Below are 25,646 nucleotides of genomic sequence, written 5' to 3' on the forward strand. Positions count from 1 at the left end.
CTAAATACTGAAAGTAACAAGGGGACTTGATTATACATTTTAGAGGGAGTTCTTTTCAGGGGTGGTACTGGCTACTGGGCTGCAGCCCACCACCATTTTTACAAAAGAAAAATAAATGATGTTTAAATGTAGAACAATTAAGAAAGCTGAACTTTTATTTTTAAACTAAAAAATAAAGGTCAACTGTCCAACTTTCTCTCTTCCTCTGAGTTTTGAATTCCAATAATCTCAGAGGTAAAAAATAAAATAAAATAAATTTAAATCAGCTTATTCTATTTGCCAAGCTGTTTTCAAAACAGCCAGTGTTACACTTATTTTACCAAAGTACTCAGTTGTTCAGGATGTCAGAAGTCACTTAACAAGAAGTTTTTTGGAGGGGGGTGATACATGAAATGGTGAGGAGCCATTCTCAGTGGTTCGGGCTGCCTCATGTGACTGAGGAGACAGTCTGAGACTGAAAGGGAAAGTCAGGGTAAACAATAGGTACATAAGCACGAGCACGGGAGCAAGTTTTTTAAAAGTTTTATTTCTCTTTTCATTTTTTTTTTTTTGTAGCTGGCATCGGCCTGTTATTGCCATCACGTCAAAAAAGTAAATACTTTATTAAAATGTCTGTGGCATGGGTATACATGCTATCAGCTGTTCCTGATTTTTAGTCATTTTGAGTTTCAGACTTCATAAGATTAAAATAAGCAAGTTTCCTTTGTTTACCACTATTTTTCTTTTCTTTTTTTTATTCTTGAACAAAGATATTGAGAGATATATAGGGAGGGGATTGCAGTGTATTCCATACTTTATTCTTACAGCAGTGAGATGAGATAAGCTCCTGTGTAGCAGTTATTCATATACTTAATCATTCATTTGGTGCAATCAAAATTTGAGGTATACAGTCACAGTCGTACAAGTTGCTGCAATTGATGGCCATGTGTGTATATGTATGTGTATGTGTGAGGGTGTGTATGTGTGGTGGTAAAATTAATTACTGTGGCCAGTTATTATTTCATTAAATTCTGATATCTAAAATGCAAACAGTCAATAAAAGTAGCTTTAACTGTTTGGTTCCGGGGCTGTCAGTGGATAATACTGATTGACATTGCTGGCATTTGTTTATGTTATGCAGCCATTATTATGACTTTACAAAAGTAATGTGCATTTGTGTCAAGCCAGCTGGAATACTTTACTATACTTTTAACAAAATTAGCTCGGGTATGCACCATCAATACAGTGGCAGTAACTGATGAGTATGGGGATTGCCTGTAGTGGAAATAAATGCATATGTGTTTATGTGTGTGGGGGGAGGGAAGTTGGTAAGTTGGCCATAATTTTTTTTCCACTTTCCATCAGCATTGTACACAATAAGTGGCTATCTGTGGCATTCTGTGCAGAATGTGTATGTTATAGCGACTGATAATTGGCAGAGTGTTGGACTGAGTAATGGTGCCATCTACGACCACTTGATTCTCTGGTTGAGGTTTTAGCTGTGATGTGTGGTCTCTGCATGTACTCCCTGTCTCGGTCTGAATTTTGTCCATGTGCTTGTTTCTTCTCCCATGCCCTCTGTTGTATAATATATGCCTTTGGTCACTTGTGCTTTTTACTCTGATCCCAGTCTAACAACATAGGGGTACACAGAAGGTAACTATCTTTTTTGGAGGAGTAGGAAAACATGCATTATTCCTAGATAGGATGTTCACATCTTTGCAATCACTTGTCCTCTCAGCTTAACTTACGTAACTATACATTCCTCCTGGGTCACCTCTGAGTGTCCAGTGGGCCTACGTGGTTATTAATTGGGCATTATTATTACTATTATAATTATTATTATTACTATTATGTAGCTACTGTGTTGTTGGATTTGAAAATCAAGCTTTTGACATTAATTATTTTACTTGAAAGAAAAAATAAGATGGAATTTCTTTCCTATCCATGATTGTTGTTTAGGCAATTGTTAGAACAAATTATTGTAAAATAGCTCTGAGATGTACCTCATAGCATCTAGAACCCTGTGACATCTTAGTTTCATAGGTAGGTACTAGGCTATTGGCCCTAGAGCCTATATAAGCTTAGCCAAAAAGGTACCCTGGCTTTCGCCATCCAAGAAAATTATTTTCCTGTCCCCTGTTGAGCAGAGCCACAGAAGTGATCCCCAGGGTGAATTTCCTATCTCCCATCCAGTCATCAACACTTTTCTTGAAGAGTTCTAATGAGGAGCTTTGTTTGATATAGATAGGTAGTTTCTTCCAGAGTATGGGAAGTCTCTGGGACAGGAATATATCCCTCCAGCATGTTCTTTTTAATGCGGTGACAAGGTTTAGGTCTCTAGAGCATGTAGCTTGGAGGGATTGGGATTTCTTTAAGTGGAGCATGTCCAACAGCTCTGGATTTGGCATAGCTTTGTATGTTAGGCAGAGATCACCTCTGAGTAGCCGATATGCGACGGAGTAAAGCTGGAGTTTTTTGAGATGGTCTGTGTACGGCATCTGTTTGAGGCCAGTGATCCTGTTTGTGAGGTATTTCTGCGGTGTTTCCAGTTGTTATAGATGTCTTCTGAGGTACATACCAAAAGGGGCACTGTATTCTACAATGGGTCTAATGAGTGACGAGTAGAGGGGAACAATGACCTCTTTTTTCCTGGATGAGAAACCTTTTGTGATGAGGTGTGCCATGTAGAAGGATTTCCTGACTACTGTGGCGATGTGATTATCAAAGGGGAGACTACTGTCCACCTGTGACCCAAGGTCTCTTATTACACTTTCGGTGTTAAGTAGACTACCACCTAGGTGGTAGTTCATGGGTACAGAGTTTTTACCAAAAGGGACGACAATGCAGTTTTTGGCATTGAGCTTGAGGCCATGGCTTTGACACCAGGTATCTGTCTCAATGAGGCCCTTTTGTAGGATGTCCACATCATTAGGAGTTTCGATTATGGCTCCTAGTTTGCAGTCATATGCAAACTTCATTAATCAAAGACTGTCTGTGTTAGCCTGTACTTCAGAGAAGTAGATACCAAACAGGAGAGGACCCAGGACTGAACCCTGTGGTACTCCACTTGTCACTGGTTTGAAGTCGGATTTGGAGTCTGCTACTTTCACAGTGTGGGTTCTGTCAGTGAGCCAGTTGGCAACCCATCTTGTGACATAGGGATTTATATCTAGTTTAGTGAGTTTATCTATAATTCCAGAGTGGGGGATGGTGTTGAAAGCCTTGGCAAGATCTAGATAAGTTGTGTGAACCACCTTATCCTCATCTATGGCTTTGGTGACTGCTTCAAAGAAGTCTATCAGGTTTAGGAGACATGATCTGCCTTTCACAAACCCGAACTGGGTGGAGTCCAGAGTTTGGAGATTACCAATGTCATTGTTTATAAGTTCCATGATGATACATTCTATAGGCTTGCAGACCAGGCTCATCAGGCTAATGGGGTGCTAGTTCCCGGGGTCTGTGGTGGTTCCCCCTTTGTGGAGTGGGATAACTGTCACTGTGTGCCATTCAGTGGGCAGAAAGCCAGAGGTGAGGCTATGACTGAATATGGTACTTAGGTGGGGTGGCAGTTCATTCTGTAGTTAATGTAGAATGCAGCCTGGGATGTTGTCAGGTCACATGGATGCTGTATTCTTGGCTTTGAAAAGTGTGTTTTTTACCTGTGCAGCTGTGATTACAGGAACTTTGCATTCTTCCGGTATAGAGATGGGCCCTTTAGGGGGTGGGGGTGGGGGGTAAAGTTAGCACTGAACCTATCTGCCAGGATGTTGGCAATATCAGTTGGTTCTGTATATTTAGTGCCATTGTGCTGTAACTCAGAGCAGATCTGAGTGTTGCCATTGATATTGTTGACATAGCTATAGAATGCTTTGAGTTTGTCTTTAGAATCAGTGGCAATTTTGTTTTTGTAACTAGCTTTGGAGGATTTTATGAGGAATCTCATCTTCTTACAGAGGCTGACCAGGGAGTTTATCCAATCATGGGATTTTACTCTTTTTTGCAACAGTTTCTTTCTTCTGTTGTCGAGTTTGATTATGGCAGGGGACCACCAGATTGGCTTCCTTTATTTGGAGGATACCATCTTGGTTCTGTTAGGGATTGCACTATCCATGCACTCGTGTAAGTGTGTATAAAGTGCATTTGTGTAGGATTCAGCAGTCGTACCGCTATTATTGTCCATCTGCATGGGTGTTGTGAAGTTGCGTTTGGAGAAATTTTTTACAGTGGGTGGATGGCGATGGGATGTGGATGTCTATGGTGATTAATTTGTGGTCGGATCTGACCAACGAGGATTTGACCTCTGGTGTGGAGCACCGGTTGCCCATGTTGGTAATGACCAGGTCTAGGATATTGCTGCCCCCAGAGGGGGTGTGGATAAGTTGATCCAAGGCATTGGAATTTATGAATTCCAGAAAACGTTGAGCAAAAGAGTTGGCACATGAGTAGTTTTCCCAATTAATGGTGGGGTAGTTGAAATTGACCCATTATTAGGGTGTTAGGTTGTACTCTAATATTTTCCAGTGTATCAAGATATGAGGAGTGGGAATCCTGGGGCATGGTGGGGGATCAGTAGCAAGCTACAATTTGGATTGCGGTCTTGCCCAGAGTTAGTTGCACTTGGATAATCTCGGATGCATGATGCTGAGCAACTAGCCTGGAGGTGTGGATATCTTTAATGATATGGACACGCGTCTGCCTTTAGTGTTTCGGTCCAGGTTAGGTGGCCGAAAGGTGTGGTATGAATTATAGCTTGGTAATGCAGGGTGCTCTCTGGAGCCTTGAACCAGGTCTCTGTCAGTGTACAGAAGTCGATGTTCTCCATTTTAAGGAGTGCCTAGAGTGAGTGCATTTTGAGGCTTAGACTTCTAGCACTGAGTAGCATTACCCTCAGATTTTGCTTGCTTGTACCTGTTACGGTGGTGAATTTGTCATTTGAACCTTGACTAAAAAAAGCACTATAGGGGTGGCAACAGCCTTAGCCAGTATCTGGAATCCCAAAGGCGACAGGTGCAGGCCATTTCTGGCAAAGCATCATGGTGTCTTGATTATGTCATCCCAGGCAGACCGATACTGGATCCCTTTAGAATGACACCAGAAGCTTAGCCAATTGTTGAAGTCAATCATTTTGTCCTTGTACTGTGGTATCATTCTGGGTGATGGCAGGATGCTATTCAGGGCTAGGGTCATACCTGCCTGGGCTAGAAGATTAGACAGCTCCTCCATGTCTCTTTTCATGTAGTCCAGGGAGGTACATCTCAGGTCATTCACACCAACATGGACAATGACAGAGTCATATTTGTACTTGTTGTGGAGTGACCTGAGTGCGTACATTATGTGGCTGATCCTGGCACCCGACAGGCAGCTGACAGTAACTTTCACCTTGTTCAGATCCCCGGCTTAATTAAGATAATTCCTCCAAACTTATTTCACTGATGTTTTGTCTCATTAGGTGGGCTTAAAAAATCTGTGCATGGAAGCAAATGACTCCCAACTGTTGTTTGATCACAGGTAATGGTCATTGACCTGCAGCAATAGTTCTCCCCTTCCCCCTATTTCAGTTTGTCCAACCCATTCAGATACTTCCTGCAGTTCCCCCCTTTGAAGTCACCAACTGACACTGTTTCTTTTAATGAATATAAAAGTTCCTGTAAGCTTAGAGTGGCATTCCAAAGGAAAATGAAAGTATTTTTATGTCATTTTGGAAAATGGACGTATAAGGCTGCTTTGTATTTAAGACATACTGAAGGTTTGATTTGAATCTGTAGAAGTTAAACAGCTTTGAGATTTAGCAGAGGGAGTCTCTGAATCTTTATTTTCACTTGTCATAAGCCAAGCTGCGATATAAAGCTAATTCTGTAACACCTCATTAGTATACTATTAGACAGCATTTAACTCATTGCTTCCTACAAGAACATAATTGTCAGAAAAGAAAAGTTCCTGTGTAATCTGTAAGAGTATACTCATCTTTGCAGCAGACTTCCCTGTACCCCTGAAACAAGCATACTCATCACTATTTTCAAAGTATAATTTCTGAAGTCGTGCTAAAGGTACATACTAAGGCAGCATCTACAAGATGGCATGATTTGCTAAGCATGACAGTGACATAGTCAGGATGGAATGCAGGGCTGGAGTTATTAAGGAATATCTGTAAAAAGTTATGAAAAATATGACATATTTCCATGTTTACATTAATAATGTAAAAACAGAGTAGAATATTGTACTGCTGGGGGTGGTGCCTTCAAGCTGTGGTTATTAGGAAAAAACAACATTACATCATTTTATTTATTTTATTTTATTTGCAGTTGGTTAACCAGGATAGTCCATTGGGCCAAAAGAACCCATTTTCAATGGAGTCCTGGGGAGAAAAGCTCAAACACAAAGATTACACAAAGATTACAGCAATTTATAATTTAACTATTTCTGGTTCTAAGACAAAACAAAAATTACTGAGGTTACAATCATTTTTTTATATAGAAGGAGAACATTGCTCTAGTAAATATACGGTTTCTTAAGATGAAATAGTATGATTAGAGGATAATAAGAAGTTAGTTGCAGTAGGCTTAGAATGTTCTAGATACAAATAAGAAGTTGTTATCTGGAATATGTGAGGTGGATGACTGTAGGAAGTGGAGAATAGGCTATGAGGGGTGGGAGAAGGAACATTCCCATGTGGATGTTAGATGTGAGTGAAGCTATTTTTTTAAAGGACGGGAGGCTAGTGATGGTACGAATGGAGGGAGTTCCATAGGCGTGCTAGGGAAAAGGACAGGAGGTTTTGTCCTGGAGGACGAAGAGGTTTGTACACTTTTATTAGGTTTTGATTGCTAGATCTTAGGAGTTCATAGGTTCATAGGTTCATAGGTTCATACTAGGCTATCTGCCCTAGGGCATTTATAATCCTAGCCAGAATGTGTTTGGCTTTCGCCACCCATTTTAAATTAATTTTGCTATGCCCTTTTTCGAGGTTAGTATACTGTGCCTCTGTCTAACAGTGACACAGAAGTGATACCCGGGGTAAACCTACGATCTCCCATCCACTCATCAAGATTCCTCTTGAAGAGAGTCAATGAAGGACTCTGCCTAACCTGGACTGGGATTTTATTCCAGAGTGAAGGGAGCCTCTGGGTTATGAATCTGTCCCTCCAGCATGTCCTATTTATTTCAGTGCTGAGGTTCAAGTCTCTCGAGCGTAGCTCGATGGGATTTGGATTTTCTGAGGTGCAGCATGTCCATTAATTCCAGGTTGGACATGGCTTTATACATCAGGCACAGATCGCCTCTGAACAGGTGGTATGCCTCTGAGTAGAGCTGGAGATTCTTTAACCGGGCAGCATATGGCATCTGTTTGAGCCCTTAGATCCTCTTGGTGAGGTACTTTTGGGGTCTTTCCAGTTGCTGCAGGTGTCTGGTAAGGTACATCCCAAAAGGGGCATTGTACTCAATTATGGGCCTGATGAGGGATGAGTAAAGAGGCACGATGACCTCCCCGATCTAGATGTGAATCCCTTCATGATTAGGTGGGCTATATAAAATGTTTTTCTAACTACTTTGGCCACATGGTTGTCAAATGAGAGATTGCTATCAACTTGGGTCCCCAGGTCCCTAATTACTTCTTCTGTACTTAATGGATTACCACCTATGTGGTAATTTGTGGGCACTTTTTTTGCCAAAGGGATGACTATACACTTTTTGGCATTTAGCTTGAGGCCATGGTTCTGGCACCAGTTGTCTGTTTCTATGAGGCCCTTTTGGAGGATGCTTGTGTCGGCTGGAGAGTCGATTATGGCCAGTTTGCAGTCATCTGCGAACTTGGTCAGCCACAGTCCTTCCATGTTGGCCTGTACCTCCGAGAAATATATACCGAACAAGAGAGGTCCCAGGACTGAGCCTTGTGGGACACCACTTGTAACTGGTTTGGAGTCTGACATGGCTCCAGCAATTCTAACCATGTGGGTTCTGTCCTTGAGCCAGTTTGCAATCCATCTAGTGACATAGGGGTTTATATTTAAGCTGGTGAGCTTATCTATAATGCCAGAGTGGGGTATTGTATCGAAGGCTTTTGCGAGGTCCAGGTAGGCTGTGTAGACCACCTTCCCCTCATCAATCACCTTGGTGACTGTTTCAAAGAAATCAACCAGGTTTAAGAGGCAGGATCTGCCCTTAACAAAGCCGAACTGGGTAGGATCCAGTGTCTGTAGGTCCCCAATATCTTTATTTATGAGGTCCATGATGATCCTTTCCATAGCTTTGCAGACTAAGCTAGTCAGGCTTATGGGGTGATAGTTTCCAGGATCCGTTGAGGCACCACCTTTATGGAGAGGGACCACTGTTGCTGTACGCCACTCTTTGGGCACATATCCTGTAGTAAGGCTGAGATTGAACAGTAGTTTTATGTTTGGGTTTAGCTCTTCTTGGAGTTCATGTAGGATGCAGCCTGGGACACCGTCTGGTCCCATTGATGCTGTGTTTTTTGCTTTGGAGAGGGTGGCTCTTACCTGAGCATCTGAAATGTCAGGGGGGCAGCACTCTGCTGGGATAGATATTTGCCCTTTTGGTGGGGAGGGGAGTTTGCGCTGAACCTGTCAGCTAGGATATTGGCAATGTCTGTGGGTTCAGTGTATTTTTTGTCATTTTGGACTAATTCTGAGCATATCTGGGAATTACCACCCAGGTTCCTAACATAACTAAAGAAAGCCTTGTGATTATCCTTAGTGTCCTGTGCAATTTTTCTCTCGAAGCTGGCCTTAGACAATTTTATGAGTGCCCATAGTTTTTTGCTAATACTGATCAGTGATGCCTTTTCTTTTGGGATTTTGCTATATCATTTAGTAGCTTCCTCATTCTATTGTATAGTTTGTTTATGGCTGGGGTCCACCAGACAGGATGTCTGCCTTTGGAGGATTGGGTCTTGGTTTTATTTGGGATCGCATGATCCATGCATTCCTGAAGGTGTTCATAGAATGCATTTATAAAGGATTCTGTGGTCTGGGCCGTATTTTCCACAGGCCCAGGGGCTTTGAAGGATTCCACCTTGGTTTTGAGGAGTGTGAAATTTGCTTTAGAGAAGTTTTTAACTGTGGTTTTCTGGGCAGGGGGTGAGGTCGGGATGTGAATATCCAGAGAGATTAGTTTATGGTCTGATCTTACCAGTGAGGGATACACTTCTGGTCTGGAGGATAAAGTCCTCATGTTGGTGATAATCAGGTCCAGTATGTTTTCCCCTCTTGTGGGAGTGGTAACAAGTTGTTCCATAGCATTTGAGTTTATAAATTCTAGGAACCTTTGGGCTAGGGTGTTGGAGCTAGAGTAATGCTCCCAGTCTATGTTTGGGTAGTTGAAGTCGCCCAATATAATGGTGTTTGGAGAGACCTTCATATTTTCCAGTGTTCTCAGGAAGGCCGAGTGGGGTTCCTGGGTTTGGGAGGGTGGTCTGTAGCAGGCTATAAACTGGAAGGCAGTTTTACCCACTGTTAGTTGCACATGGATAGTCTCTGATGCTTCGTGCTTTGCCACCAACCTGGAGGTGTGGGTATCTTTGATGAATATCGATACTCCCTCCTTTTGTGGTTCGGTCCAAGTTTTGGGGCTGAAAAGCATGGTATGAGGTATAACCTGGTAGTGCTGGGGTGCTCTTGGGAGCTCTGAACCAGGTTTCTGTTACTGCACAGATATTGATGTTCTCCATGCTAAGAAGAGTTTTGAGTGCGTGCATCTTGAGGTTTAGACTTCTGGCGTTGAGTAGCATTACTCTTAGTTTCTTATCCCTTGTGATACCTATGGAGGTGGGTTTGTCTTTGAGCCTTGCCTAAAAAGGCACTATGGTGGTAGCAAGAGCCTTTGCCAATATCCGAAAGCCCAGGGTGACAGGTGCAAGCCATCCCTAGCGAAGCATCGTGGCTTGTCGAGCATATCATCCCAAGCTGACAGGCATTGGATCCCATTTGAATGACACCAGTACTTAAGCCAATTGTTGAAATTGATCATCTTGTCTTCATATTGTGGCATCATTCTTGGTGAGGGTAAGATGCTACTCAAGGTCAGGGTCATACCGGCCTGGGCTATATGCTCAGAGAGCTCCTTTATGTCTCTTTTCATGTAGTCCAGGGAGGTACATCTCAGGTCATTCACACCAGCATGGACAATGACTGAGTCATATTTGTACTTGCCTTGGAGTGACTTGAGTGCTTGTGTTATGTGGCGGATCCTAGCGCCTGACAGGCTGCTCACCGTGACCCTCTCCTTGTTCAGCCTGGTGAGCGGGACGTCAGTGTGCCTGACGATAGAGTCACCTATTACAAGTGTATCAGGTGTGTTGTTTAGTCTTAAGGGCTGTGACTGTTCGGCACACTGGCTTTGTGAGATATGTGTTGCACGTGTTTTGTTTTGGGGTAGCGGTTGCTTGGGTATCTGCTTTGGAGGTCTCTGCTGCTTAGGCAGATCTTTATTTAGAGCCTCCAGTATGTTTTTGTGTGATTATGTGTTTGGTTTGCTGTCGTGGTAGGTCTATGTGAGACTGGAATTGTAGTGAGTGTGGTTTCCTTTTCCTCCTGACTGGTTATGCCAGTACTGAGTTGAGAGAGCTTAGCCTCCAGTTTGGCTATATGGTTGCATCTCTCACATGTGTTGGAATTTGTTGGGAGGAGGAGAGGGTTGTCTGTGTACATGAGGCAATTGTAACATTGCCTCAAGATTCCCAGATTCACCAGCTGGACCGGAGAGGAGATTGACAACTGACCTTTGGACATGCTAGAATAATATTGGGAATTCCTTAATAATTGAAAACAAGGGTCAGTGGGGAGTGAGGGTGTAGTGCTTTTAATTTTTAGTGCTGACTTATATAATTGCTTTAGTGAGCAAGTGCCAGGTAACTTAAGTGCAATGTGTTACAGGTAACTTAAATGCAAAAACGACAAACAGTAACTTTCTTTCAAGTGAAACAAGGAAATAAGTACAGTAAACAATGCAGATATCACTAGTGATCCACAGAAGTGCTGGGAAGCCCCGTATTGGAATTAGCATTCCAGGGAAATAACAAGCAAACAAACAACAAGCATATAAACAAAGCTAGATTCAGCAGGCCTGGATCTAGTCTATGCTACAGCAAACAAGGTGTACCAATTTCAGTAAGATACAGTTCAAATATTCATGCACTATAAACCTTTAACCAGAAATTCCCAGCTCAGAAGGGCAGAGTCCAGCCTCTTCTCCCACAAGAGTGCAGACCACGAACCTTCTTAATGTAAAATAACTGGCCTGAAGCCCAAGTGCTTAAACCAGAACTAATACACTTTAAGAATAACAGACACTGGGCTCTCAATCAGCAGTTCCCAACTTAGAAGGATGAAAGCTACCTGTCCTGCCACCACAGTGCATGCCACAAACCTTCCTAATGTAAAACAACTGGTCTGAAGCCCAAGTGCTTAATCCAAAAGACTTAGAATGATAGCTACACTTTAATCAAGTTACTACCAAGCAGTAATAAATACAATTGAATACTTTAGAGAATGCCTGGATTAGTGCTCAAGTTACACAAACAAAGCTAGATCCAGCAGGCCTGAATCCAGTCTATGCCACAGCAAACAAGGCACACCAACTTCAGTAAGAAGCAGTTCAGATATGCATGCACTATAAGCCTTTAACCAGAAATTCCCAGCTCAGAAGGGCAGAGTCCAGCCTCTCCTCCCACAAGAGTGCAGAGTCTTTGTGGGTGGTGCATTTTAAAAGTAGAGGAGAGGGAGGGACAGAGGGAGGGGTGGAAAATAAGTTTGTGTGCATAGATGAGCTGGTATTTGGGAAGCTCTAGACAGTTTAGTTTGTGGAGAGGTGCTCAGTGATGGGTTGATGATTTGTTGTTAGTGGCGAATCTGGCTATTTAATTATAACAAGAGGACAGTTTTGTTTTGAGAGATGATTGTAGGTTTGTTAGGAGAGGGGCATCATGGTTGGTAATGTGAAGAGATTTTGAGATAAAATGTGTTTTTGGCAATGCAGTTATGACTATTAATTATATTTTCATAAATGCATTAATTTCATAAAAAGCCATGTGACCTACAGATGAAAAAATGGTGCCATTTTATGAAAAACATTTAGGCACACAGTATTGCCTCAAAATACTTGCTATAATGCACTTGGTTTTGTAGATTTTTTTTTTAAATAATGTGAACTGGTATGTATAATTTGCATAGATCCAGCAATATCACAAAACAGCAGTATGGTATTGCCTCTTGTCATACAACATTGGAAAGCTCTTAAACTGGTTAACATCTCTGACACTGATATCTTTCTTGCACATTTACAGTTATATAACCCTTTGTTTGACCATAATACTAGTATTTTTAACAAACAAAATAACATTTTCTTTCATAAACCTGCATATATAAAATCAGCATCTACATATAGTCTTTTGATACTAAAATCAGTGTATAGCCCATTGTCGAACAAAGAGTTACTGCATTTTAAATTTTTGAAACTTGCATCATATATATCAGATATTATAAATCAAGCAAAGTGTGGTTTCAGTAGAGAATTTTTGAGAAAACCCTTCAGGAAGCAACTATCTTCCTGGCTTAGAAGATATCAGAAAGCAAAGTTCTTAATTAGCCTCCTGCTGTTCAATATTAAAGAGTTAAAGTTGAAGCAATATATTTGTAGCTACCAACATACCAAACATACATCTTGACCTTTTAGCACAACAAATGTGGACAAAGCCTAAAATAATGGGGGGGGGGCAAAGTCCCCAAAATAGGGACATATTTTAAATACTGCTCTGATAAACTCAGAAAATTGTTAGAACAACAGGTTTTATGTTAATATGTATTTAAGATGGATACTAAGTATGAAAGACAAATGTGTGTTATTATTTAGTGACTTCACTCTACAGTGATTTGCCAGAAAACCACTAATTTTATGAGGAAGAGACCAAAGACATCAGGCAAAAACTGGACATTCTATGAAAATGTGGACAGTTGTACAAAGAAAGTGATACAGGACAGCAATACTCTATTTTCTCACTACTTATTAAATGTTGAATTAAGATTGACTGACTAACTCATTTCAGCTACACTCAATGTCATCATTAAGAAATGTAAGTGTGATGGAAGATAAAATATGAGCTTACATGGATTGTCATTTCCTATCTTACAAAAATTTAAATGGATATCAACATTTTATATCCTGTATAAGTGCACTTTTTCACTTATAAGCATTGTTTCTATTGGACTTGGCTTGTTTATTTCTTCTCATTTCTATTATCAATGCTTTAGACACTGGTCTTTCAGTTAGATTTAGACTGTTTTATCTCATCTCTAGAATTAGTGTTTTGCCAGTGTAAGTGTATTTTCCATTTAAGTTACTTGTTTACACTCTATTTAAGTGTTTTGGCTTTGTATTTCTGTGTATCTCATGCTTTTTATGCTAAATATGTGAAATGTATTTTGTGCTTCAGTAATCGGGTTGTAGCTGAAAAGGATTCTTGGAACAGTCCACACATGTGGTTAAGAAACGCAAATAAATAAATACATACATACATACATACATACATAAATTCAGTTCTGATACTAAACAAGTTTTAATGCTACTTCCAAATGTGCAATATAGATAAAATGCATCTTAAATGCATATCTTGTCCTCTCTTCCATATCCTGCATGAAAACTATGACAAAGTTTGCATTCCTATCCTCTATTTTTCTTCTCTAGTCCTACATTATCTTTCTGTCTCTCTCTTCCTCTGGCTGGTCAGAGTTGTTTCTCATTTCTTCATTTGTATTAGGTACCTGAAAGAACCTTTATTTCCCTTCTTAATCCCATTTATCAGCTATTTATTTTTAGGTTTTCTATACTCCCCTCCCCTTGTTGTCCTTCAGCTTGCCCCCTCAATCCCCACCAGTCCCATTTTATCACTTGGATGCCCTGCATGTACTGTAACCTGTAGCATCACATGCATATGTAGTGATATCGACCTTCTCCTCTTTTTTCATTTCTGTCTCTTCAGCAAACTCTTGTCTATAGATCTGAATACTCCATTTCTGAACCATTCTTACAGCATGTTCACGCTCTGTTTGTCTCCAGCTCCCTAACTCACCCTTAGCTCTCTTTCTGGCTCAACATTATTCAGTCAACTAAAATATCATGCCGTCATCTTGGCTCTGACATTCCTACCCCTATCCCTACTGTAAATTACACAGTAGCAGAATTGAAACTCCTTGACTTCTGACTGAGAGTGCTACTGAAACAATTCAAAATATAAAATGATAAGTATATTTTTTAGGCACTTCGTTTCAAAGTTCTGCAGTATCCTAATTGTTTTTGCTTGATTGATTTAGATAAATATATATATATATATATATATATATTTGTTGGCTTCTGATCTGTGCTGAGAGTGCTATTTTTCTCCCACCCTTATTCCTGCTGTGTTAAATACTGGTCAAACAACTTGTGTGTTTTATTGGATTGTCTCAAGGCTTGCTAGTATAATTAATATTCCCTGATTGTTACCTCTGCATTCGTTCCTTGAAACTTTGAAACTCCTTGAGTTCTGACTGAGAGTGCTACTGAAACAATTTGAAATATAAAGTGATAAGTATATTTTTTGGGCACTTCTTTTCAAGGTTCTGCAGTATCCTAATTGTTTTTGCTTGATTGATTTAGATATATATATATTTTCTGGCTTCTGATCTGTGCTGAAAGTACTATTTTTCTCCCACTTTTATTCCTGCTGTGTTAAATACTGATAAAACAACTTGTGTTCTCCACCCACCCTCTCTATTGTTGTCTTCTTGTTATACTTGGTGGCTTTGCGATTGCCCACCCCTACTGTATATTTGAACTGTGACACTCCTTCCAGTCTAGTGTTATTAGCTCATTCTACCTAATACAGAGAGGAAAGAAAAAAATTGCACTTTATTCATCTGCTTTTATTGTATTTGTGTTTCTTCCTACTTTATTACTTTATTTTGCTTTTGCCTCTGCTTGAAAGTACTCAATTGTACTTATTCTGCTGCATTTATTACTGCTTGGTAGTAGCCTGATTAAGTTGTAACTGTTATTCTAAGCCTTTTGGTTTTAGCACTTGGGCTTCAGACCAGTTGTTTTACATTAAGAAGGTTTGTGGCCTGCACTGTTGTGGCAGGACAGGTAGCTTACATCCATCTACATTGGGAATTGCTGATTGAAAGCTCAGTGTCTGTTATTCTAAAAGTGCATTAGCTATGGTTTAAGCACTTGGATTTCAGGCCAGTTGTCTTACATTAAGAAGGTTTGTGGTCTGCACTCTTGTGGGAGGAGAGGCTAGATTCTGCCCTTCTGAGCTGGGAATTTCTGGTTAAAGGCTTATTGTGCCTGATTATTTGAACTGTTTCTTTCTGAAATTGGTGCGCCTTGTTTGCTGTAGCATAGACTAGATTCAGGCCTGCTGAATCTAGCTTTGTTTGTACAACTGGAGCACTGATCCAGGCCATCTTTTTTGGAGAAGGCTCCCCTGCACCCTAGTGGCAGGAGTGTGCAGTTAGAACTTATCTGATTGAAGACTGCAGGAACAGGGCTTAGTTTTGAGCTTTTTACTGGTTAATTGGGTCATTTGTTTAAATCAGTTTGCTCGTTTTCTGTTGTTATATAAAAAAGAAAAAAATTGCACTTTATTCATCTGCTTTTACTGTATTTGAGTTTCTTCCTACTTTATTACTTTATTTTGCTTTTGCTGCATGTTCTGAAAAGTACTTAATTGTATGTACTTTGCTGCATTTATTACTGCTTGTTAGTAGACAATTAAATTGTAACTGTTATTCTAAGCCTTTGGTTTATGCACTTGGGCTTCAGACCAGTTGTTTTACATTAAGAAGGTTTGTGGTCTGCACTGTTGTGACAGGACTGGTAGCTTACATCCATCTAAGTTGGGAGTTGCTGATTGAAGGCTTAGTGTCTGTTATTCTAAAGTGTATTAGTTCTGGTTTAAGCACTTGGGCTTTGGGCCAGCTATTTTACATTAAGAAGGTATGGTCTGCACTCTTGTGGGAGGAGAGGGTAGATTCTGCACTTCTGAGCTGGGAGTTTCTGGTTAAAGGCTTATTGTGTCTCCTTATCTGAATGGTTTCATTCTGAAATTGGTACACCTTGTTTACTGTAGCATAGACTAGATTCAGACCTGCTGAAGCTAGCTTTGTTTGTATAACTTGAGCACTAATCCAGGCCATTTTTTGGAGCAGGTTCCCCTGCACCCTTGTGGCAGGAGTGTGCAGTTACAACTTGTCTGATCGAAGACTGCTGGAATGGGGCTCAGTTTTTAGCTTTTATTGGTTAATTGGGTAATTTAATTAAATCAGTTTGCTCAGTTGCTACTCTTATATAAAAAAAGAAAAAAATATATATATATATATATATATATATATATATATATATATATATATATATATATATATGCATTGACAGTTAGGGTTAAACTATTCCTGGCGCAATAAAGTCTGCTCTTCAAATTTTCCCTTAGAACTATTCAGTTTTTAGTTTTAGCACTCAAACCTGTTTCTTTGAGCTCAGCACTTGTTCAGAACTCATTGTAAGCACTAAATAAGCTACAAGTTACTACAGCACTCAACTTTCCTCACTTGTCTAGAGGATAACAGTTTTTAGTACTTAATAAATAAGCACCTATCAAGGCATGTCTAAGGGTCAGCTCCCAGTGTTTTCTCCTGTCTACCTGATAAATCTGGGCATCTTGGGGCAATGCAGCAATTGTCTCATGTACACAGACAACCCTCTCCTCCTACCACCCAGCACTACAACCTGTGAGAGATGCACTTACACAGCCAAACTGGAAGCAAAGCTCTCTTCACCCAAGACTGGACTAGACAGTCAAAAGGAGAAGGTAAACACTTGCACCACACCACACTTATCACATAGTCCCTCAAAACCTACACCACCAAAACACACACATAGAAACACAAAACACAGAGCTACATTCCCAGAGGCTCTCAATAAAAACCTGCCCAAGCAAAGAGCCCTCCAAAGCAGAAATGCAAGCAGCTTCCAACCCAACACAACCCAAATGACACACAGCTCACAAACTCAGTGTGCCACTCAACCACAGCCCATAAGGCATAACAATGTACCCAATACTCTAGTCATAGGTGACTCCATACTCAGGCACACTGATGTTCCACTCACCAGGCTAAACAAGGAGAAAGCTACTGTCATCTGCCTGTCAGGTGCCAGAATCCACCACATAATGCACAAACTCAGGTCACTCCACAACAAGTACAAATATAACTCTGTCATTGTCCATGTTGGTGTGAATGACCTGAGACATACCTCCCTGGACTACATGAAAAGAGACATGGAGGAGCTCTCCAATCTTGTAGCCCAGGCAAGTATGACCCTAGCCCTGAATAGCATCCTGCCATCACCCAGAATGATACCACAGTACAAGGACAAAATGATTGACTTCAACAATTGGCTAAGCTTATGGTGTCATTCTAAAGGGATACAGTATCTGTCTGCCTGGGATGACATGATCGACAGACCATGATGCTTTGCCAGAGATGGCCTGGACCTGTTGCCTTTGGGATTCTAGATACTGGCTAAGGCTCTTGCCACCCTATAGTATCTTTTTTAGGCAAGGTTCAAATGACAATCTCACCACCATAACAGGTGCAAGCAAGCAAAATCTGAGGGTATTGCTACTCAATGCTAGAAGTCTAAACCTCAAAATGCACTCACTCGAGGCACTCCTTAAAATAGAGAACATCGACTGTGCAGTGTTAGAAACCTGGTTCAAGGCTCCAGAGAGCACCCCTGCATTACCAGGCTATAATTCATACCACACCTTTTGGCCAGCTAACCTGAACCAAAACACTAAAGGTCGAGGTGTGTCTATATTCATTAAGGATATCCACACCTCCAGGCTAGTGGCTCAGCATACGAGATTATCCAAGTACAACTAACTCTGGGCAAGACCGCAATCCAAATTGTAGCTTGATACAGATGCCCCACAATGCTCCAGGATTCCCACATCTCATTTCTTGATACACTGGAAAATATTAGGGTACAACCCAACACCCTAATAATGGGCGATTTCAACTACTCCACCATTAACTGGGAAAACTACTCATGTTCCAACTCTTTTGCTAAACATTTTCTGGAATTCATAAATTCCAACGCCTTGGATTAACTTATCCACACCCCCACCTGGGGCAGCAATATCCTAGACCTGGTCATTACCAACATGGCTGACTGGTGTTCCACACCAAAGGTCAATTCCTCATGGGTCAGATCAGACCACAAGCTAATCACCCTAGACATCCACATCCCACTCCCACCCCCCACTAGGGAAACTACCACAAAACATTTCTCCAAAGCCAACTTCACGCTTCTTAAGACAGAAGTGGCAAACTTCGTGAATCCTACACAAATACACTTTATAAGCAATTACATGAGTGCATGGATAGTGCTATCCCTAAGAGAACCAAGATGCTATTCTCCAAAAAAATGAATCCAATTTGGTGGTCCCTGCCATAAACAAACTCTACAACAGAAGAAAGAAACTGTTGCAAAAAAGAGTAAAATCCCATGATTGGAGGAACTCCCTGGTCAGCCTCAGTAAGAAGCTGAGATCCCTCATAAAATCCTCCAAAGCTAGTTGCAAAAACAAAATCACCACTTATTCTAATGACAACCACAAAGCATTCTATAGCTATGTCAAACATTTCAATGGCAACACTCAGATCTGCTCTGAGTTACAGAACAATGGCACTAAATATACAGAACCAACTGATATTGCCAACATCCTGGCAGATAGGGTCAGTGCTAACCTTACCCCCCTCTGACTTCCTAAAGGGCCCATCTCTATACCAGAAGAATGCAAAGTTCCTGTAATCACGGCTGCACAGGTAAAAACCACATTCTCCAAAGCCAAGAACACAGCATCCATGTGACCTGACAACATCCCAGGCTGTGTTCTACATGAACTACAGAATGAACTGGCACCCCACCTAAGTACCATGTTCAATCATAGCCTCACCTTAAGCTTTGTGCCCACTGAATGGCGCACAGCGACGGTTATTCCACTTCACAAAGGGGGAGCCACGGGGAACTACCGCCCAATTAGCCTGATGAGCCTGGTCTGCAAGGCCATGGAATGTATCATCATGGACCTTATAACCAAAGACATTGGTAATCTCCAAACTCTGGACCCTACCCAGTTCGGGTTTGTAAAAGGCAGATCATGTCTCCTAAACCTCATAGACTTCTTTGAAGCAGTCACCAAAGCTGTAGACTAGGGTAAGTTCTTTCACACAGCCTATCTAGATCTCGCCAAGGCTTTTGACACCATCCCCCTCTCTGGAATTATAGTTAAACTCACTAAACTAGGTATAAAACCCTATGTCACAAGATGGGTTTCCAACTGGCTCACTGACAGAACCCACAATGTGAAAGTAGCAGACTCCAAATCCGACTTCAGACCAGTGACAAGTGGAGTACCACAGGGTTCAGTCCTGGGTTCTCTCCTGTTTGGCTAATAAAGTTCACAGATGACTGCAAACTAAGAGCCATAATTGAAACTCCTAATGATATGGACATCCTACAAAAGGGCCTCACTGAGACAGATGCCTGGTGTCAAAGTCATAGCCTCAAGCTCAATGCCAAAAAGTGCTTTGTCATCCCCTTGGGTAAAAACTCTGTACCCATGAACTACCACATAGGTGGTAGTCTACTTAACACTGAAAGTGTGATAAGAGACCTTAGGACACTGGTGGACAGTAATCTCTCCTTTGATAATCACATCGCCACAGTAGTCAGAAAATCCTTCTATGTGGCATACCTCATCATAAAAGGTTTCTCATCAAGGAAAAAAGAGGACATTGTTCCCCTCTACTCGTCACTCATTAGACCCATTATAGAGTACAACGCCGCTTTTGATATGTACCTCACAAGACAACTACAACAACTGGAAAGGCCACAGAAATACCTCACAAAGATGATTACCGGCCTCAAACAGATGCCCTATGCAGACCTTCTTAAAAAAACTCCAGCTTTACTCAGTCGCATATTGCCTACTCAGAGGTGATCTCTGCCTAGCATACAAAGCTATGTCAAACCCAGAGCTGTTGGACATGCTCCACTTAAAGAAATCCCAGTCCCTCTGAGCTACACACACTAGGGACCTAAATCTGGTCACCACAATAAACAGAACATGCTGGAGGGATAGATTCCTGTCCCAGAGACTCCCCATACTCTGGAACAAACTACCTATCTATATCAAACAAAGCTCCTCATTAGCACTCTTCAAGAAAAATCTTGATAATTGGATGGGAAATAGGAAATTCACACTGGGGATCACTTCTGTGGCTCTGCTTGACAGTGGCACAGGAAAATAATTTACTTGGATGGCGAAAGCCAGGGTACCTTTTTGGCTAGGCTTATATAGGTCATAGGGCCAATAGCCTAATACCTACCTATGAACCTATACAAGTTTATTTAACGTATTTTAAATGTTTATTAACAAACCATTTTACAATTAAAAGAGCAAAATCATTAACGTTTCAAAAGATAATAAATACTGGGATGGAACCATACATAACATGCAAATCCCAGGCATAGCCATAAGTAATATTAAAAGCTGTTGACATTTAAAATTATACATCTTTAGGGATTTAAATAAATTCTTCTTGAAAAAGATGATATTTAAGGGATTTTCTAAAGTTTCTTTCCAAGTTACAAGCCCTTTTTAAAGTAGGTGGCTAATTCAAAGAACTAGTGGCAATTAATCAAAAGATAGTTATCTTGTGTATTCAGGCAGAGCCATTCAAATCACTAGCAGCCCCTCCTATGAAAGTCTTAAGGGGCTGTTTGGAACACAGGGCACCAACACCTAGATTTAGTAAGTGGGATCTAGCTCATGCAGAACTCTATCCATCTATGTATTAAAACTGATCTTTCAGTGACTGGAAGCCAGTGCAAATCCTGCAGAATGGGAGTAATAAGGCCACCATGAGAGCTTCCATTAACAACCTCAGTGCATAATACTGTATTCTGCACTATGCCAGATCACCATCTGGGAGTTCTAGGTAAACAGCATTGTCGCAGTCTGAGTCAGATGATACAAGGGCATGAGTCATGACAGCAATATCCATAGGTGGAATGAAGTTATAAATTCATGAGGTATTGACATTTATAAGATGGAAATATGATGTCATGGCAACCTCTAAAACATTTCCTTTCTGTCTTCAAGAATGATGCCATGACCATAGGCTCTCAACAAATTTCCAATCATTTCCCTTCCTAAATAATAAGGAAGAAAGGAGAGGAAGGTGGGATTGATGTGCATTGGCATGAGCCAGTATCAGCTTCCTCTTTGCATAACTGGGTTTCAAAGGATTCACAGAAAATCAAAAAGAATTGATACTATTCAGTCTTCTAATTTGGTAAAATCTAAAGAGAATTTGGAATGAAGCAGATAAGGCTGATAACAAATACTTCTCCTTAATAATATTGCTAAAGGGAAGGAAATACACACTGAAGAACAACAGTGTCAAGAATGATCCAGATTGAATCCCACATTACAGAGCATAGCTACTAGACAAATGCAATCCTGACACAACCTTCAGGAGCAGCTTGAAAGATAGAAAACAACTCAATTGTGAACTACTTTAGAGAAACCACAGTCAATTTTATGACAATTGGGGCTCACTATTGAAATGCCGGCAATCAGAATGCCAAGCTCTAAAAAGCTGGAAAAAAATGACTGAAAACCCAGACAAAAGCAAATCTCAAAAATCACTCTTTTCCTTAAAACGTCTTTTTGCAGGGGCAATTCCCCCCTGCATCCCTTATCCATGTGGGGGGCAAGCCCCCAAATTCATGTATGCCAATTCTAAGATTGCCATACCTTGGAGAAAAGGGAATATTCCAAGAAATTTCATCTCAGACTTGGTATGAACAAGTCTGTTCTTTTTGCCATTCAGGCTCTGCATTTCAAGATTCACTATAGTGGGTCCTTGACATTTCAAATGGCTACCCCACTAAGTCAAGATACTATGATCCAGTATGCCAAATGCAGCACAACAACAAACAAACAAATAAAAACGCTGCTGCAAATAGATGTCTAAATCTAGTTCAAATGTGTATAATGATAACAATAAGAGAGTTCAAGACAGCCAAGGATCAGTACAGCACGGTCAACAGACTGTGATGGACTAGGGCTACAGCTGTGCACTCTTCACTGCTGTCATCTATACTTGAATGTGCAACAGAAACAGTAATATTGGGTTTGACTTGTATCACTGGTCATTTTTAGTTGACCATAAGGGTATACAGTAAATATACAGCACTGCCTAGGGTTGTAGCCATTTTCTGTTGCACTCAGATAAGCTTCACACTGACCAGCTACAGGTGGGAAATATATTCACTGTCTTTTTAGGATTTCACCTACCTCAGATCAAGCCCAGGGCCTTGCAGTACAATATAGCCAATGGTAATTGGCTTGACTAGAATTATTACGCACACACAAACATATAAGCACAATATTTTTAAAATACTATGGGTAAGTGATAGCTCTTAAGAATCAGCTCTCTCATTTCCATGGCTTAATGTCTGCTGCTACCAGTTACTCAAAGCTAACATGGCAAGACCATCTCCTACTGTTTACCATTAATTCTTTAATGGTAACAAATATCTCAAAACAGTCCCCATTCAAAGGGCAGATATCCCACAGTCTGGAGCACAGGTAATATGTATACAGTCTTTAAATCAAAAATAGATTGTCTGTCACAGGCAGTCAGAGTTGAATAAAAAAATTCTTTATTTAAAACAAATAAGTTATAACCTTTCTTTTTCATATAAATGTGCAAACAGTAAAATTTGTCCAATAAATTGAAAATTCAACATTCAAAAATGACAGGAGACATGAAATATTTTGGGGATCATTCACAAAATTTAGCTCCGTAGCACTATAAGTGATTTGAAGTGTTGCTATACTAGCAACTCAGAGCTAATTAGTGATTTGTGCAGGAATTACATGGAGTAAAAGCTCACTAGTGTTGCATTTGCACATCCCTGAACTGAATAACTAGAGCAGTTGGAGCAACCTGGGCAATGCTGTCGCACAGATAGCTGTAGACAGACAAACACTCACACACACACACACACACACACACACACACACACACACACACACACACACACACACACACACACATGATACTCATAGCCTTACAGTACTTACTTCTTGTAATATTAAACACCCTGAGTGATCACTGCCCTATAAAAGTGCTTAGGTTCACTCCCCAGTTCTCAAAACCTCCTAAATTTATCCCTTGTCATAAACTCTCTAACTTCCATCCAGAAACATTTAATGCCCTCCTCTCTAAAGTAAACTAGAAATTCCTTACCCAACTCCAACTAGAAGAAGCAGTCCTAGCTTTCAATTCCATCTTCCTTAGCATCTTAGACTTACTTGCTCCCCCTCACAAAGTCCGAATTAAGTCCACCATATCTCTGTGGCTTTCAAAAGTAATAACTAGAGACAAACTATGGAAAAAATGGTCACAAACTAAGTTCTCTGCAGATTTACAAACATATAAAGAACTCAGAAATCTGACAAAAAACATAAACAAAGATAAAAAGGACTTTTATAACAAACCTCCTACAGCCCTAAAATCTAATCCTAAAACATTCTGGAACTATATTAACCAAATATTACATCCTGGTAATCTTAGCTCCCCCAATCCATGCCCAGACAAGACATCTGAAGTAACTGCCACTATCTTCAATACCCATTTTATCAATTCAATATTTAAGCTACTGAACCCTAACCCAAACTCCTCTACTACTAACCACTCCAACTTTTCTGTACCTACTCCTAATACTATTTCCTCAAATACCTTCTCCCTCAAATCTGTACCTACTAGCTACATCAAAACTCTACTCTCAAAATTAAAATCATGCTCAGCATCAGATGACAATATTCCTTCCACTTTTCCTCTACTAGCAGCTGACTCGCTTGCTCTCCCTATATCTGTCCTAATTAATCACTCTATCTCTGAATCTAAAGTCCCTTCCATCTGGAAATAATGCTACACTCTACCTATACACAAAGCAGGTAACGCCTCTGATATCTCCAACTTTAGACCTATCACTATCCTCTCCCCTCTCTCTAAAGTACTAGAAAAATGTATTCATAAATAAGTTATGCAGTATCTAATACAGGAAAATCTGCTTACACCCACTCAACATGGCTTCAGACCCAAACATAGCACCACTACAGCTCTATTATCCTTCCTCAACACTGTCTCTATAGCCATGGACGACCATAAACTTATTTCCTTCCTATTCATGGACCTTTCAAAAGCTTTCAACACTGTCTCACACTCTCTTCTGCTGCACAAACTGCATAACCTCAACTTCTCCTCTGATACTGTTGCATGGTTCTCCAGCTACCTCACTGATAGATCTCAATCATTGAGATGGCACTCTACACTCTCCCCTCCTCTCCCTGTCAAAATGGGTGTACCTCAAGGGTCTATCCTAGGGCCTTTACTTTGTAATATCTTTACTAATCAGCTCTATACCTCCTGTCCTCAGTCATCTTTAGTGCAATACGCAGATGACTCTACAGTCATCACCACAGTCAACTCTCCCTCTAAGCTCTTTTCAGCTACTCAGGCATCTTTTACCTTAGTTGAAACATGGCTCTCCAACAACCAGCTCATCCTTAACCTTAAAAAAAACAAAGCTGTTACTCTTTCTTCCTAAAAAGTTCATAAATATTAAACCCTCCTTCTCCATACAGTCCTTTAATAACACTCCCATTCAGATAGAATCCAGTACTAAGCTCTTAGGCATAATCATCGATGATCAGCTTAAATTTGACTTGCATGTTATTAACTGTATCAAAAAGACACATTCAAAACTAGTGCTCCTTTACCGTAACAAGAAATTCCTTACCTCTGAAGCCAAGATGTCTCTCTCTCTCTTACTTACCTTCTACCCAGTCTAATTCTTACAAATCTTAACTCAACACTCCTGACCAAACTCGAATCTACCTACAGCAAGGTAGCTAGATTTGCTGCCCAACAAACCTACAAATCCCATCACTGTCTCTCTCTAAAACACCTAAACTGGCTTGAATTACCCCACCAGCTTCTTCTCTCTCAGCTCCAGATCATCCATTCTATCCTATACCAGCCTTCCTACTGCCCAGCACTATCCTCTGTCATCTCCCATTATTCTCCCTCCAGACCTCTCCGAAGCTCTAACCAAGACCTACTACAAATCCACAAAACCAAGTCTAAATTTTGACACAACATGCACAGCTATCACCCCACTATTGCCTGGAACAGGATCACACTAGAAATCGGGACCCTTACACATCCTAAACAATTTAAGACAGCAACCAAAGAGCACTTTAAAAGTTACTGGTCCTGCCACTGCACTCTCCCTCCTTAACATCCTGTACTTTTCATACCTTAATCTACTTTCTGCCCTTAACTCACTCTTCTCACTAGCTCTCTTTAATCTTCCTTGACTACTCTTTCTACTGTCTTCTAAAAGCTATTAAGCAAATTGCCTCAGAGAAACATTCTATAGTAATTGTCTTGCCTTCATGCAACTACATCATGATAAAACTGATTTTTTTAACAACTTATCCCAACAACTATACTCATCTTAATGACATATTT

This window comes from Protopterus annectens, chromosome 6.part1, assembly GCF_019279795.1.
Source record: "Protopterus annectens isolate FY-2018-M chromosome 6.part1, PAN1.0, whole genome shotgun sequence".
NCBI classification, from domain to species: domain Eukaryota; kingdom Metazoa; phylum Chordata; order Ceratodontiformes; family Protopteridae; genus Protopterus; species Protopterus annectens.